Genomic DNA, 16,640 nt, shown 5'->3' with positions numbered 1-16,640 from the left:
AGTATGATTGGGTGGTTGGATATAGAATTTTAGTTTGTGATGATGAAAATGTTCTGAAGATGGAGATGGATGTGTTGATGGTAGTACAACAATGTGTATGTATTTTATGCTACTCAACTGTTTATTAAAAATAGTTTAAAGTGGCAAATGTTATATTACATGTATTTTATTATAGTAAAAAAGACACGACGCCCTTTACAAGGACCTTTCCATTACATAAAAAGTACACAGTGTGTAAGTTAAAGAGAAGGTTAGTAAGGGAGACCGGATTAGACTGTGAAGTGCCCTACATGAAGTACAAATATTTTAGATGCAATAGGGCCCCTGTAATTAAAGATGATGCTTTGGAGCAATCAGGTAAGACAAAGGTCATCTTCCCTGTGTTTTAGTCAGCTTTTTCTCTGCTATGACCAAAAGACCAATTAAGAACAATTTTAGAGGAGGAAAAGCTTATTTGAGTCTGACAGTTTTAGATCTCTCCATCCATAGATGGCCAATCCCATTGCTGTGGGCAAGAGATGAGGAAGAACATCATGACATCATGGTGGAAGAGTGGGGTGGAGGAAAGTAGGTCAGGACATAGCAATCAGAAAGGAGGTTGGGGAGAGGAAGAAAGAGAGGGGCTGCTGAAATCATGCCTTATTATAAATGCTGTCCTAGTTCATCACTAGCAAAAGTAAATAAACACATAAAAATAAATTAAAAAATACCCTTCTTCTCTACCCTAAGGGACAAAATATATACCTAAAAGGCCTGCCCCCAAGTACCCATCTCCTTTAGCCATACCTTATCTGCCCACACTTACCACTCAACTAATCCATATCGGTGGATTAATGCACTCTTAAGTTAAGGATCTCACAACCCAATCATTTTACCTCTCAACTTTCTTATATTGTCCTACACACAAGTTTTTTGGGGGACAACTATAATACCCTGTGAGCTTCTTGGGCAATGAAGATATTTGGAGGGAGTTCTCTCAAGTCACACCACAAAGCCACACCTTTAGTAATGACTTTAAAATTTAGAAATTTAAAATTTTTTTAAAACTTTAAGACTGAGACTTCTAAAAAAGGTGTAATATGTTGATGCCTTCATATAGACCTACTTAAACCCTATTATCATATTAGGTTTGTGCTGGGACTCTTTAAAAGTCCATACTATATTTTCTGAGCATTTAATTGTATGGAATTACTACTTTCAGCCTTAGCATAGATAGTATTTCACAGAACAAGCAGTTACTGGTACTCAGTAAAGTGAAAAAAAAAAAAATACAAGACTAACTTGCATTACCTTGCATTTCTACTATCAAGGAATTTCTTTAATTTTAAGTAAATCAATTTACAAACATTAATTAAGTGCCTGCTGTATAAAGCAGGTAGTAACCAAAGAAGCATGATATAAGCACCTAATCTTCAAAAGGCTTACAACCTACAAAGGAAATAACTAATACATAAGTTGTTGAATTGGATTGGATTAATTGGATCAAATTACATTTGAATCACACTTTTTTGTGTGATTTGATACAAGTTTTACCCCCATTAAGATATCCTACTATGCAAGGAAATAAGGGTTTGAGGAAGAGCATAAAAATACTAAAACAACAACAATCATGTTCCCTTTCCTATAAGACTCACAATTGAGGGGACACAAGGAATGAATGAATTGAAATGCAATAGTGATATAATAAAGTTATACACACGTATTTGTAAGGAGGCCTGCTCTTTCTATGGTGATCACAGTAGGCTCTGTAGAGGAGTTGAATGTGGGAACACACTGAGAGAGAGAAATGATTCCAAGGTGGAGAGAACAGCATGAGCAAAGGCCTGGAGGGGGCGGGGAGAGGGGGGGTATGTTCCAGAGCATTCAAGGAACAGAGAGTGGTTGATTTCATCTAGAGCAGAGTGTACAGTATGGGGCACAAGTTCTCCGCATGAGATAAATTAGGGGAGGGGAGAGTGGGGCCAGAACCTTGGGGCACTTGTGAGGAGTCAGAGTCAGAGGCCAAGGGCTGTTGAGGTTGGAGTGAACTTAGTTCAACTAGTGGAGTTTTTATGTACAAGAACCTGTCACCTCTTGACTAGATAATTTCACCAGCTCTTAATTCTTCTTTCTGTTTTTGTCTTGGCCCCCTCTAATCTGTCTCCCCACATCAGCCACTGTGGTCTGTTGGAAATTACTAATAAGATCATGTCATTCTTTTGCTCAGACTCTTGTCCTGGTTTCCATACCTCTTTAAGGGTAAGTTCAAAAAGTCATACAGGGTAGGGGCCCCATAGCTGGCCTCACCTTGTACTGAAACACCCCCTTGCTCCCATAATGCTGCAGTTTCCCTGACTTTTCCTCCTGATTTTAGACTGTGAGGCTGTGTCTCTCTGTGCCTGCTGTAATGCTGGAAAATAGTAGATAGTCAACACTTAGCTATGGAATGAAGGGAATGTGGCCATGCATAAATGAGGGAGTGAATGAATCCCCCTGCAAGATTCTTCTCACCTGCCATTCAGCCTGATTGTGGAAGGCCCCCTAGGGCAAGGAACTCCCTACTTTTGTTCCTGGAGAACAAAGGACAAACAAAACAAAGGGAGACAGTTCTGAGGTGAAGACAAAAGAAGCTGAGCATGTTCCCATTTTTAAGCACAAAGGGAGTTGATTGACTGAATGGAAGTATGGGCTTGGGATCTGGAGGCAATAGAAAAGGCCCCATGAGGAACCTCTGCAGAATGAAACAGAAAGCAGCCAGGTGCCCCAACCGGTAGGCAGAGGAGCTCCCAGGGTCCACCAGAAAGGATGAATGAGCAGAGTCAGAGCAGTGCTAGGAAAGGGCAGAGTGTTAGGCAGACCCAGGATTTATTGGGGGTGGGCATGATGGAAGATCCGAAGGAGATTATAGCAGGAACAAGGGCATTGTTGTATTGACTGCCATGGCGTGGAGTCCGTGTAGGCATAATGGGAAGTCTATGTTCTTTTGTTGATTAACTTGTTATGGTCTGTTTTTCACCACCCCAAACTAGAATATCGTCTCCTCCAGGACATGGACTGGTGCCTGTCATGGTCAGAAATGCTCATTAAATATTCGGAGAATGAACAATTATATGTGACTGCACCTCCCATCCACCCTTTAATAATGAAGGTGACTCTATTTATGGTATTCACGTGGTAAAATGAAAAACTCTTGACATTGGAGAGCTGGGGAGACACAGTTTTACCAAGCTGTTAAGCTCTGGATTGTATGCAATTGTTGTATGATTCTTTGGTTGTTGAATTTGTTCCCTCCACTCTGAAAATATATGTATTTCAAGGACAAGAGCCAAGTCCTATATATAAAACATATGAAATACTTCCTTTAAATCCTCAGAGCATCCAGCATAACACTTGGAAAATAATAAACAATGTGTAGCAGCCTTGAGGGGAGGTTTTATAGTTAAACAGACTTTTGTAATTAGCTTAAAATTTGCTCCCCACTAGTGATTTTCAGTAACTTACTTTAGTTTTCTCATTTGTAAAATAGGGAAAAAACCTAGGATACAGTCCACAGGGTGGATGTGAAGCTTAAATGAGATAATTCGTGTTACCATTTTTCAGTGCCAGTCGCATGGTGCTCCATATATCGTAGTGAAAGATAAAAATAAAATTTTACCTGTTTGGAATTACTGTGTGATCTGCAGTTGTATTTAGAGTTTGTCTTTGTTGGCAGCAATGACACCCTCATACTCTTTTTGGTACCTGGACTCAAAGGAACACTTCCTTTCCTGTTTTGTTTCAGCAGCATTGATTCCCAGCTCCAATGCAGCTATTTCCCAGAAGCAGGTGGGTCCACATGCTACCCCAGGGGCAGCCAATTGCAGGGACTGAGCTGGGCATGCATAGCTCCATGCTGCCCTCTGGTGGAGGTACTTGGTCTGCCCCTTCCCTGCATTGGACTTCCTGCAAAGCTCTGGAAAGCACTCTGACAAGGAGATATCTGGAGGTTACAAAGTAGTGGTGAGGATACGCTTTATGAGCTGTTCATTTGGCCCCATTCCTCTGATACTTGTGCCCCCATATTTACCCAGGGAATGGCTACTTCTGCATCATTGAATATCTCACTGTCTCCAGGGGTCCTGGAGTTCAATTAAAGTGGTTCAGAGGCTCTAAGAGGCACAGTGTCTAGCCTGGGATCACACATGACTTTGACCTCTTAAGCACTATATGATAACTACCTGCAGCCCACTCTTCTTCAGTAAGAAAAAACTCATGATGCCCACCACACAACAATGCAAATTATTCCAGGAAGGCTTCTGTATTGCTTACAGCATCAGTTGAAAGTAATCTCAATGTTCACAGTAGACCTAGGAGCCATCTTCATATCTTCCTTTCCCCCATCCTTCACACCCTAAAAATAAGCAGGCGCTTTGGCATTCCATGTCACACAGTTGTCCATTGTGTTCCAGCTCATCTGCTTTTGACCAGCACCATTCCCTGTCTTGCTTGAATGAGTAGAGTTGTCTCCCAATGGCTTCTTCTGCTTTCTATCTCCCCTAATCTTTTTGACAATGTTGTCTCTTCCCAGCAACTGGAATGAACCATGTCAAATCACAGATCAGTCCTGCTTAAAATTCTTCTCCTTGCACTTAAAATAAGCCAATGCTTCACCATGATCTAGACATCCCTATGTGGTTCAATCGTACTGGACACCTGTGCCTCCCTGGTTCTCCACATTCTGACCAACATGACCTCCCTTCTATGCCTCCAACATAACCCACCTTTGCCTTTAAACCCACTGGCCCTATGTTTTGAGTGCTCTTTCCTGTGTCCTGTTCATGACTGGTTCAAATAACCATCTTGGCGTTCTCCTTCCTTCATTATTTTGATTGCTTTCCTATTAATGTCCTTCATGGCAGTAACCACTATCTGTCATTATCTTGTTTCTTTGCTTCATGAATATTCTCCATTGGGACATAACTTCTAGGAGGGCAGAGATCTTGCTTTCCCACTATGGTAGTCTCAATGTCTTGGGCATAATAGGTACTCAAAGAGTGCTTATGGGGGGAAGGACAGAATTTTCTACCTTGTGGCATTTGGTAACTTTTCGTAACCAGCCCTATCTGCAGCTGCTCCCCCTGCCTTGTTCATCCACATGGAATTATCCTAATCAGAGCATGCTCTTATGTTGGTTGACTTAGTGAAGGAGCATGTACAGGGATGTGACTTTCCCAACAGCATGTCCTGTGTGAGTATTTATAAAGTATAGACAAGACTACACACTTAATCAAAAGCACATTTCTTCCTCCACGTAACTCACAATAGTAAATTTAAATTCTTTCTCTTTTTTCATTGCTGCAAGTCTTAGCAACAGGATTTGACAGTACTAAATGCCACCTTATCACACTAATACAAACTTGATCTTCTGTTTATTTGGTGATGGTTTTTCCCTTAAACTAGGCATTCAGGAATTATTTCCAAGAAAAATAATTGAATAGGGAAAGAGACTGCAGTTGCCATTAAAATTAAAACCAGAAATCATTTTGTATGTGTTATTCTTCTCTGGTTCCACCTCCAAGAAGGACTGGAAACAGTTCTGTAAGGGTGAATAATAGAATGAATGTCACAAGAGTCAGAAATAATGAGCCAATATCTTGCAGAAACACTGCAGAATATTCCACCACAGGAAGAAGGCTGAAGAGGAAAGTGTGCATATGTGAAAAAATAAACATCCCTCTAAAGCAATATGTAGAGCCAAATTGATACATATACAGACACACAGCATCACATCTCCTTTTGACTCAGCAACAATAATCTGTTCATGCAGAGTGAAATTTCTGTCATATCTGGCCCTTGATGTAGAAGGTGCTGAATCACCCACCCAGGGGAAGCTGCAGACATTTAGCACTTTAAAAGACAGAAAAGAGCTAATAGAATTACAGTCTGGCTCACTAAGCACACATCGCTTGATTGTGCCAACTTGTTTTGGAGAAGAACATGATTTCTCACATGCACATTACCATTTCCCTATTATCTGTTCATCCTTCTCTATAGCACATGCAAAGTGGAGAGAAGGTGAAGTTAGAGGGGAAAGGGCAGGGGTTAATAATGTTCTGGATTTGTTCATCTTATTCTGTTTAGCTGTTTCACTACTCTTAGGTTTCATTTCATTTCTTTTTTCTTTTTTTTTTTAATTCAAAGTAAAAAGCATTTAGGTTTGGTAAGATGATAGTCAAATACTCTTTTTTAAAAAAATCTTTTTCATGTAAATGTCTGTTTCCTATGTGAGAAATACATGCTTTCTAATTTAAGATGCAAATGCTCTGGGGAAATGTTTCAAAGGCAAGTTTGGGAAGAAGGGGAGGACTAACCATGAAGAGAGGGGGTTAGTAACTGCATGACCTAACCATGCTGACTAAATTTAATGAATAATTTGAAAGAAGATTTCTTTCTCTTTTTTAATCAAAAGACACATTAGGCAAACCAGAGATAGTTATGCAGAGGACCCAACTTTCCTCTTCAAGGGTCATGGAGAGTTTATTTGCTGTGGTCTGTGTTTGCTGAAGGGAAGAATCTAAAAAGATGGGGCCCAGTTTCAGATGACAGAATTCTAAAATGAGTTCAGTTGATGGGTAAAGCCCATGACCCCTGACCTCAGCAGATTTCAGAGAACAAGCAGATGGGTTGATGTACAGTACTCAGGAAAGCACCCCTTATCAATGAGGTTTCCTCTGAAGATATTTTTCACCCAACAGCTTTGTGAATGCTTTTTCCAAATTTTAACAATTTTGAAGCAGAACAGGTTTCAGCAAAGGCCAAGAATAATGGAAAGAGAGGGGTGTTCTAGCAGCCAGACTTTTAAGTACTCCTGCATCCCATTTTACCTTGTATCTCTATGGAAAATTATTTAATCTGGTTATACCTCTATTTTCTTGGTTATAAATGTGGATAAATAATTCCTGCCTGATCCATTTCTCTACTGGGGTAATTGTGAGCTTCAAGTCAAGCTGAGGACTATGTGAAAATTAAGAAAGAACTATAATATGTAACACCCCAGGCGAAGGTTGTGGTACCCACAATCATGTTGTGGGTAGCACGGCTTTGAGTGGGTACCCAGAGGTGTATAACCTATTGAAACTAGTTTCTCTCACTCAGCATAGTACTTTTGAGAGTCTCCAAGTTTTTGTCTGTATTAATAGTAAAAAAAAAATGCAATTCCTTTTACATATTTTCATTGTATAGGTGCACCACATTTTGTTTAGCTATTTGCTGAAGGAGCCTGTATTTTTAAGTTTTTGACACTTCTGAATAGAGCTTCTATAAAAGTGTTTGTGTACCCGGTTTGGGGCACGCATATGTTTTCATTTCTTCAGAGCAAGGGAAGGTGAACTTTTTCTTTACAGGACCAGGTAGTAATTGTTTTGACTTTGTGGCAATACTGGCTCTGTTGCAACTGTGGATGTTCCTTGACTTGCAGTAGAGTTACATCCAGATAAATCCCATGTAAATTGATAATATTGTAAATTGAAAATGCATTTAGTATACTGAGCCTGCTGAACATCAGAGCAACCCAGTGCATATAGAGTAACGATTATTGACTGGGAACTACAGTTCAAGGTTGCCATCCAGAATTGTAACAGAGGATCATGCCACATATCACCAGGCTGGGAAAAGATAAAAAAATCCAAACTCCAAGAATGGTTTCTACTAAATTCATATGACTTTTGTATCATCATAAAAAGTTAAGAAATCATGTTGATCCATCATAGATCAGGGACCATTTGTACTGTGAATGCAGCTATAGACAAACTTAAAGGAAACTTTAAGTTAAAACAAACTTTTGTTGGCAGTGTTTCAACAAAACTTTATTTACAAAAGAGGCAATGGGTGGATTTGGCCAATCCCTCCCTGCTCTGTTGTAGATACCTAGGAGTGGTATTTCTGGGTTATATGTGTATAACTTTGCAATGAGATGCCAAACTCCTTTTCAGTGTGGTTGTACAAATACTGCATTTTTAAAGTTCCAAGTTCCACATCCACACCAACACTTGGTATTTTCAGTGTCTCTAGTTTTACTCATTTTAATAGATATGCAGTGGCCTTATTTTGTGTTTCTTTAATGGTTAAGGATGTGGTACACCTTTTCATGTGCTTATTTGCCATTCCTACAGTCTCTCTGATGAAGTGTCTGGAAAAGCCTTATACAGTTTTTAAAATCAGCCAATTGGTTTTCTTATTTTTAAATTGTTTAATATTTCTTGATATATTTTGGATATTCCCTTCTTTGACTACATCATTCATAAATGTTTTCTCCCAGTCTGTGTCTTGATTTTTCATTTTCTTAACTATATTTTGACAAACATTTATAATTAAAGCCCAATTTATTAATATTTTCATTTATGAATTATGGATTATGCTTTTGGTATGATTTTTAAATCTTGTTACCTACCCCTATATGATGAATATTTTCTCCCATGTTTTCTTCCAGAAGTTTTGCAACTTTATTTTTTGCACTTATATATCTATGATTCATGTTAAGTTTTGTACATAAAGTGTGAGGGCCAGTTGAATTTTATTATTTTATATGTATGCATCTGACTCTTTGACCTCTTGTATTTAGCAACCCTTTTTTTTTACATTTATTTGCCTTTGAATCTTTGTCAAAAATTAATCTGCCAATTGTAATGTCATATCCTAGATTGGATCCTGGAATACAAAAAGGACATTAGTGGAAAAACTGGTAAAATCCAACTAAAACTGGTGAACTCCAAATAAAGTATCTATTCTTTTGTTACTTTTCTATAAACCTAATGTTATTCTAAAATAAAACTGCATTTAAAAAATCAGTAGTCCATATTTGCATAGGTCTGTTTCTGGACTCTCCACTCTGTTCCATTGGTCTATGTGCCCGTCCCTTTAACAAGTTCACACCATCTTGGTTGTTATTGTAGCTTCTCTGTTACTAGGCAATCTGCACCCTATGTTTAATTCATAAATTTCCCCCAACAGATGGGAAGCTCTCTGAGCACAGGCAAGTGGGCAGAAGCCAGGTCTTCAGGTTTATATTGAATTCCCAGCACCCTATGGCATACAGCAAGCACTGAATACCTATGTCATCTAACGAATTAGAAAGTATATCTTAGGGATTAACCAAATTAGTGCATAGAGCACATCTGAACTGGTAATTCTGCTTCCTTGGTTCTGTCAAGCCTTTGAGAATGATGAGGAGAGAGTGGAAGGAGAAAACAGAGTGGGTGTAGATGGCTGAGTAAATCCTCAGGAGAGGTGAGAGACGAGTATCTGTCAATTTTATTGGATTTTGATCACTACTATTATCAAGCCCAATAGCCAGGCACTGACCTGGGGCTGGTATGTGATGGGACAGAGGATCACCTTCCAAGTCTCTTGTTTCAATATCCATTTTCTTGGTTGCTTATTCTTTCTGTACTATAGAGTTTACAGTTTCACTGCCAAGGAGGTCCAAACTTGTCAAAGTATGCCAAGAATTGAACATTCCCACTCAGGAGACAGGGTAGGTAAAGTTCTTAACATATTCCAGAGCCTGAAACATGAATATGTTCAATCATTTAAAAAAGAGATGTACATTTTTTTCATTCTACCCTCAGAATAAATTTTATGCATTAATTTCCTTATAAAATCTATACTCATTTGTGAGGACTTATCAACTTTGTCCTTCATGACACATCTTTGCTGGGAGCTGGAGATAACATCAATCCTGCCTTTGAGAGTATATTATTTGAATGAAAACTCCACCCATTTGCTCCATATATCTGCAATGTGAAGATGTTAGTCCACCTGGGTATGTATTTGATTTAGAAACAAAGCCATCTTCTCTTTTAAAATAAACTGACAGAGAAACCTATCTAGGTTCTGACAAGTTGATCTGTTGCTAATTCCACAACTTTAATAATTGCTTGTGAGTTCAACTGTGTGATAAATACAAAAAAAGGAAGTGGGTAATTGTAGAAGACCTGTTGAGGCACCAAGGAGAAACGGGTGTAGGTGGCCTTCAGAGCTCTTCGAGCTCCAGATGTAGTTGTGTATTTTTTTCCCACTCCAATATAATATGCAGAATAATTAAGTAACTCTCTTACACCCTATAAACCATACTTCCTTAATGGGATTAATAACTGACTTTTATTGTTGTCTTCAACTCTCATCTGAAAGAATGGGGAGATGGAGAATTCAGTGAAAGCCTTAGCACTCTTAGAGAATTATTTTCAAGTCCCACTTTAGGTAGCTAAAGTTCAAAAATTCCTTCCTCATTCTGTATCATACAAATATATCATCCTGTATCTGCATCACTGCTTTCAGGCATACATTCCTCAGCCTTGGCAATTGTCATTTAATAACCCAAAGAGGGTTTTGAGACTCTTCCTTCTGATTGAATTAGACAACAAGTGGGTCCATCTGATTTTTGCCTTGTGTTATCCCCATTGGCTAGAAAGATATGGAGTTATATAGGAGAGGAAGCTTATTAGAAATTTTCATCTTTAAAATCTGCCTTTCATCTTGAATGCTTTGATCTCACTTAAACTACATCCTTAGTTAATTAACAGCAAAAACAATTAAGAAGCTGTATTGGCTGTGTTGAAAATAAGAAGTTCCCTAGCAAAGCCAATTCATTACACATGGGCAGCCATGTTCTTTGAAACCCATTTCCTGCAAAGCCTAATGAGACAAACTGTTTCTACTGAATATCTGCCTCTGAGATGTATCTAATTCTGTTTACAGTGATGAAATCTTCCCCATGGAATATCCTTCTGATCCTTGTAACCTCACAGTAAACACAGCAAGCTGGCTGATCTGCCTCATTCTTATGAAGCAAATCAAAACATTAGGCTTGTCTCCTCAGCTCAAGATCAGCAAATCCAATAAGGTTCACCATTAGCATGGATTTTGTGCTTCATGTAATTTGCAAAGAAATAATAGAGGGTTTTTTTTTTTTTTGAGATTTTTTAACAGACAAGCACAGGAATCTTGGCAGCACTATGCTAATATTTACCCAAAGTCTACAAAATCATAAATCAGCTTTGTAGACATTTATCCTTTTTATTTTACCCCAGAGAAAATCCTAACTTTAAATGCTAGATAGTTCTTATCCAGAAATGATAAATTCAGCCTCTCTCCTATTTTGTCATCTTCCACCTGGATAATGTTTTGTTTGTAAAATGCAGTGGTCATAACATTTTTTTTCCATTTGCAGGTGTAGTAAGGGCAACTATCCACTGGCCATAGATTACAAATAATATCTGCTTACATCTGGAGAAATTTACATTAGTCAAGCACAGTCATGATACCTAAACTAAGTTAGTAGCTAAAGAAGAGCTACCATGTACCTAATGAAGCTCCATTAAAGAACAATTATGCTGAACACTGTTGGTCGGTTGGTTGGCTCTTCAAGTGATTAACTCACAATTATTATTGAGCACAATAGCCAGGCAATTAACCTGGTGCTAATATGTGATGGGTCAGATGAGGTTAGACCCGAGAGAGAAATGACCCCTTGTCTTGAGCTAAAATAGCTCAAGTATTCTTTGGTCTTTAATCCTTCAGCTGTCAACAACAGAATACCTGCTCTGTGTCCAGCACCACTTATGGATTTATAATTTAACACTGACCAAGCCAGAGAGTGTTTTTCCTAAGCTCATTCCTTGCAGGAAGGGAAGCCCTCAGGAAAGCCGAAGAAAGTAAATTTCGGCAGTGTCAGTAAAGTTTAGCTATTTACTGGCCCACTGTGCTAATGAGCACCTCATTGTTAGAAAGAAGGAGAGCATTTCCAGTCAATTAAGCAATAAGTTGGCAGGATTGGTTGAAGATTTACTCTGTGCCTAGTGCTGTGTTCAGTGCTTTCCTTCTTCCTGGGGAGTAGGTGGACATTATTATAAGAATATAGTTAATTGTCCATGAACATGTAATGTGGGATAGTTAATATGGCAAATACTGGCTGAGATGGGCGACACAGAGCTCCTGCTCTCTGGGCACTTATTATAAAATGGTACAATAGGTGCACATATTACAGCTGTGCATTGTAAACAAATGGTTCACACACGAGTCCTGATTATTTCAAATGGGTAGTATTGCCTTTTACTTTGCCTTTTTAATGTTTTTTCACTGGTCTGCAATGCTCAATGTTTACTAGAGATGGGAGCTTATAATAGCTAGAAGAAAGAATGAAAATTCACATAACTTAAGAGAGAATACTGAAGAAATAATGAAAAACATTTGGGATCTACTTAGGGCACTGAACAAGCTTGTACTAAACTTGAGGATCTGATAAGTTTTCAAATACTGTATTTTGTAGGAACTAGAGTAGACTATTTTTGGATTCATACTGTTAGACAAACTTATACTTTCCCATTAATTCCAATTGCATGAAATTATAGTATTTGCTATAAACTACTGGCTTTTAAAAATCCAGTTTCTAAGGTAGAGATTTCAGATGTGGTTAATTCATGAATGTAAAATAATTGGATCTTAAATGTCCCCAAAAGCCATGTGTTAAAGGTTTGCTTGGTCTCAGCCTGTGGCTCTATGGAGGTGGTGGAGCCTTTAAGAGGAGGGGCCTAGTGGGAAATCATCCAGTTATTGGGGCATTTCCCTGAAGGGGACAGTGACCCCAGCCCCTCCCTTTTCTTCTTTATTCCCCTCCTGGCCTTGAGGTGAATTGGGTCCTCTATGCCATGTGCTCCCACCATGATGGAACTGTCCCCCCATACCCTCACCACACCTGAGGCCTACAGTCAATGAGACTGCCCATCATGAACTGAAGCCTCCAAGATGGTGAGCCTAAATAAATCTTTCTTTGTAAATTGAGCATTTCAGGTCTTTGTTACAGTAACAGAAATTTGACTAACACTAGTACTAGGCGTGTGGGGAAAGGTGAATAGGAGGTCATTTTAAAGTGAAATATAAAAGCAACAGAGGTTCTAGATGATGGATAAATTTTAGAGGGAATCTGGTGCAACCATTTACCTTAGTCTTCTTCAGTGACTCCAGCAGAACATTTTTTGTTTCTTAGTTTTAGAACTAGGGGGATATTTTGGTCCTTTTAATAAGTCTCAGAAATTATTTCCAATGAACTCCACTGAAGAGGATCTAACAGTGATGTTTGCCAGGTCTCCATGGAGTCAGCCCTGGATGATGTTGGAGGCCTAGTCCTTAAGAATGATCATGATTATACTGATGTCAGTAGAAACACAGAGGAATGATGAGAATAAATATTACCTGGTTTCAAAAAATATGCTAGATCCTCCAAATGATGGAAACCAGGCATGGTTCCTGTCTGGGAGCATCTAATAAGATGTTAGGAGTTCTGCCTCAGAAACGTTAAGATTGATAGAGTACTGTAAGTCCTGGAGTTTTCCAAAGGCTTTCTTGATTCTGTGTTGCAAAAACTCAAGTAAGAATATTTGTCTTTGGTGGTTTGTTGACTTAGAGTTTAGGCCACGTAAAAAAATCTGAGATGAAGCCACTATGACCCAGCTTGATACTTATTAGACTTCAGTAGGAATGAATAAACACATTTATCCTCAAATAGAAGGTTGAATCAAAACTTTGACTTTAGGCTTAAGAAAAAAAAAATCCTATTCAACTGCTGTTGGTGTAAGGTGCCACCATGCAGACTGAAAAATCAGACCTTAGACTTGTTGAGTACAGCAAAAGGTACAATTTTCCATTGAACAGAACACAAAGACATGCATGGGTGTCCAAGACAGGGACCATTGAGGATGAGAAAGGTTTTGGAGTCAGACCCATGTGGGATTAGGGTCTAATCATGGGGTGGCTTTTGAGTCTCACTTTCCTTATCTTAGGGTCACACTATTATAGAACAGTGGTATTTCAGCACCTCAGGTGTGTGAATCACCCAGAGTAAGCCACAGAGCATAGCTGGTAGGAGTGTGGACATTGAAGGCACAGACTAGGTGACAGATCTGTCACTTACTCAGGTGTTGCCCTAAAGTCATTAATTGGCTTCCCAGAGCCTCAATTTCTTCCTGTAGAAAAGAGAACACACACGATAATTACCTTAAAAGGCTGTTGTGAGGACTGATATATCAAGTGGTAAATACTTATATGTAATATATTAACCACATTTTTTGTTGTTGTTGTTCCAGAGCTAGGTGCAGGAATCGCTCTTTAGTGACTGGCTGACATGTTGAATATACCAAGACACAGGGCTAAGACAGAGTAACAACATTTTCATAAATATCTCTACCTCTTGGAAATAACAGCAGTGACAAGGTGGCTGTGGGGTTGGGTCTGGGATGGGAGAGATTTTCACCTCTGGTGTTCTTTCTTTTCTTTGAGGGATGATTATAGGATGCTGGTCTCAGAGCCTGAGCTTTGAGTATCACTCATGGCCCTTAAGATTATACACAGATAAATCCAGAAACCCAGTGGCCTGTTTGAATACCTACATTTTTTCCGATCTCATTCAATAGTTTCTTCAAACATTATTCTCCATGAATAACATGGTAGATTTTTAGGGACTTGTCTGTATATCTGGAGCAATACTTGAAAAGAAATGAAATTTAGCCATAAGCAGCCCTTGATGGCCTATGCTTCTATTTCTAAAGTGACTCCTCTATCTTGTGATTTCATCAGGAAAGATAAACGATGAGTTTCACAACAGTCAAGAGATAGGCATTGTAATGCAGCCAGACTGTGGTTCTAAAAATTAAAACATTTTGGCTTCCAATATTAGCTCTGCACTTACTAGAGTGTGACCCTGAGCCAACAGATACATCACCCCCTTAAGTTTATTTCCTTATCTGTAAAATGGTGATATCAATAGTCATCTCCTGGGATTGTTTTGCAGATTTCCTGAGTGAATGCACCTAAGTCACCTAAGTGCTGTGGCATTGAGGTTAGAATTCAACAAATGTCCTCCATCATTATTACCTTAATCATTAACTACTCTCCCAAAGCTGCCTTTCTGATTAGACTGTTGAAGTGAGAGGTTGTTAAATGTTATCATACTACAACTCTCAAAACTTGAAATTTTCCAGTATAACTGTCTACTACATAATGACATTTCTGGCATTAATGTCTCACATATACCTCAGTGGTCCCATAAAATTTTAATGGAGGGGAATTATTCCCATCACTTACATGACTGTGCAGCTGATGTGACGTCGTAGTACAATGCATTACTCAGGTTCTCAGTGCTGCTCACGTAAACAAACCTCCTGTATTGCCATTCCTATAAAACTATAGCACATGCAACTATGTTCAGTACTAACATTTGATAATGATGATAAATGACTGTGTTAGTGGCTTACGTATTTACTATACTACATTTTTATTGTTATTTTTGAGTGTTCCTTTTACTTATAAAATAGCTGATTGTAAAACATTATGCTGTGCTATCCTGGCAGCAGCCTCAGACATCACACATTGACTGCATCTCCTGATTGCATCAAGAGACCACGTCCAGTGAGTTGTCCTTGCAGGGTTGTGTAATTATACTCTATGATGTTCACACAATGATTAAATTGCCTAATGACACATTTCTCAGAACATATCCCAGTTGTTAAGTGACACACAAGTGTGAATCTTTCTTAATAATGGTCATCTGTCAGATAGGCCCACATGGATACCCCAGGGTGTTTCATGAAACTACAAGGAGCCATTGAATCTTGGTTAAGCTTGAGCAGAGAAATAAAGACACTAACTTCATCCCTACCTGAAACTGCTCAGTGTTTCCCAAAAGAGACTTAGTGCCGTATAGAGCAAAGAGCAAAGTGGTGCATTCAGGAAAAACTCTGCTGTCTGTGAAGCTGGCTCCTGTACCCTGCAGGGCTGCATATGAAACTCTCTTATTAGCCCATCTGGCATTAATCATTCCATTTCCTGTCTCTGGAGTATTCATGTACACTCTGAACACTGTATGAATTAATTCTTGCACAGGGCTCTTTATATGAGTCTGCTTTAAAAAAAAAAAAAGAAGAAGAAGGCCTCTTCCTTCCATATATCTCCATAGAAGTTAAGAGAAATGGCTTTGGAACCAATTAGACATGGGTTCAAATGCCCACTCTACCTCTTTACTGTCTAGATTACTGAGCTTCTTTGAGCTTTGCTTTCCTCATTGGCAAAATAGGGATTTAATGGGTAAAGGGCTTAGTAAAGGTTTTCCACATAATAAACACTCAATAAATGTTAACTCTGTTCTGAGGGCTTGCATCATAAATAGTCATGATGGATAAACTAAAAAGTGGTTATAATAATGATACTCTGGACATTTGGGAAAGCTACTATCAGCTGTGATGAGATCATAACCATAGAAAAACAAAATCTTTCCTCCACTACCCTTGGATATAACTGTACTATGTGAGTAGTTAATAGGATAATCCAATTCCCAAACTCCAAAACCACTGTAGCCCGTTGGAACAATTTCATAATCTCTTAATTTTACAAAATCAAAAATAAAAACAAAATTCATGCACACACAACACAGCTCCAGGAGGGATCATGGAAGCTTTCTAGACTTACAAGTGGCCAGATTTGCAGGGCAGAGGCTCTTGGTGATGCTGGTGCCAATGTTATCCAAAATCAAACCCCCAAAACCAACCTAACCAAAAAACACACAAACCAAAAATCAAAAAGCAAAATACAACTACCCCTTAACTTTAAGACAAAACCCTCCAAAGCAGTCCTTG

The sequence above is a fragment of the Spermophilus citellus genome, assembly GCF_964194105.1.
Source record: "Spermophilus citellus genome assembly, chromosome: 1".
Lineage (NCBI taxonomy): Eukaryota > Metazoa > Chordata > Mammalia > Rodentia > Sciuridae > Spermophilus > Spermophilus citellus.
This window is presented reverse-complemented; position numbering follows the sequence as displayed.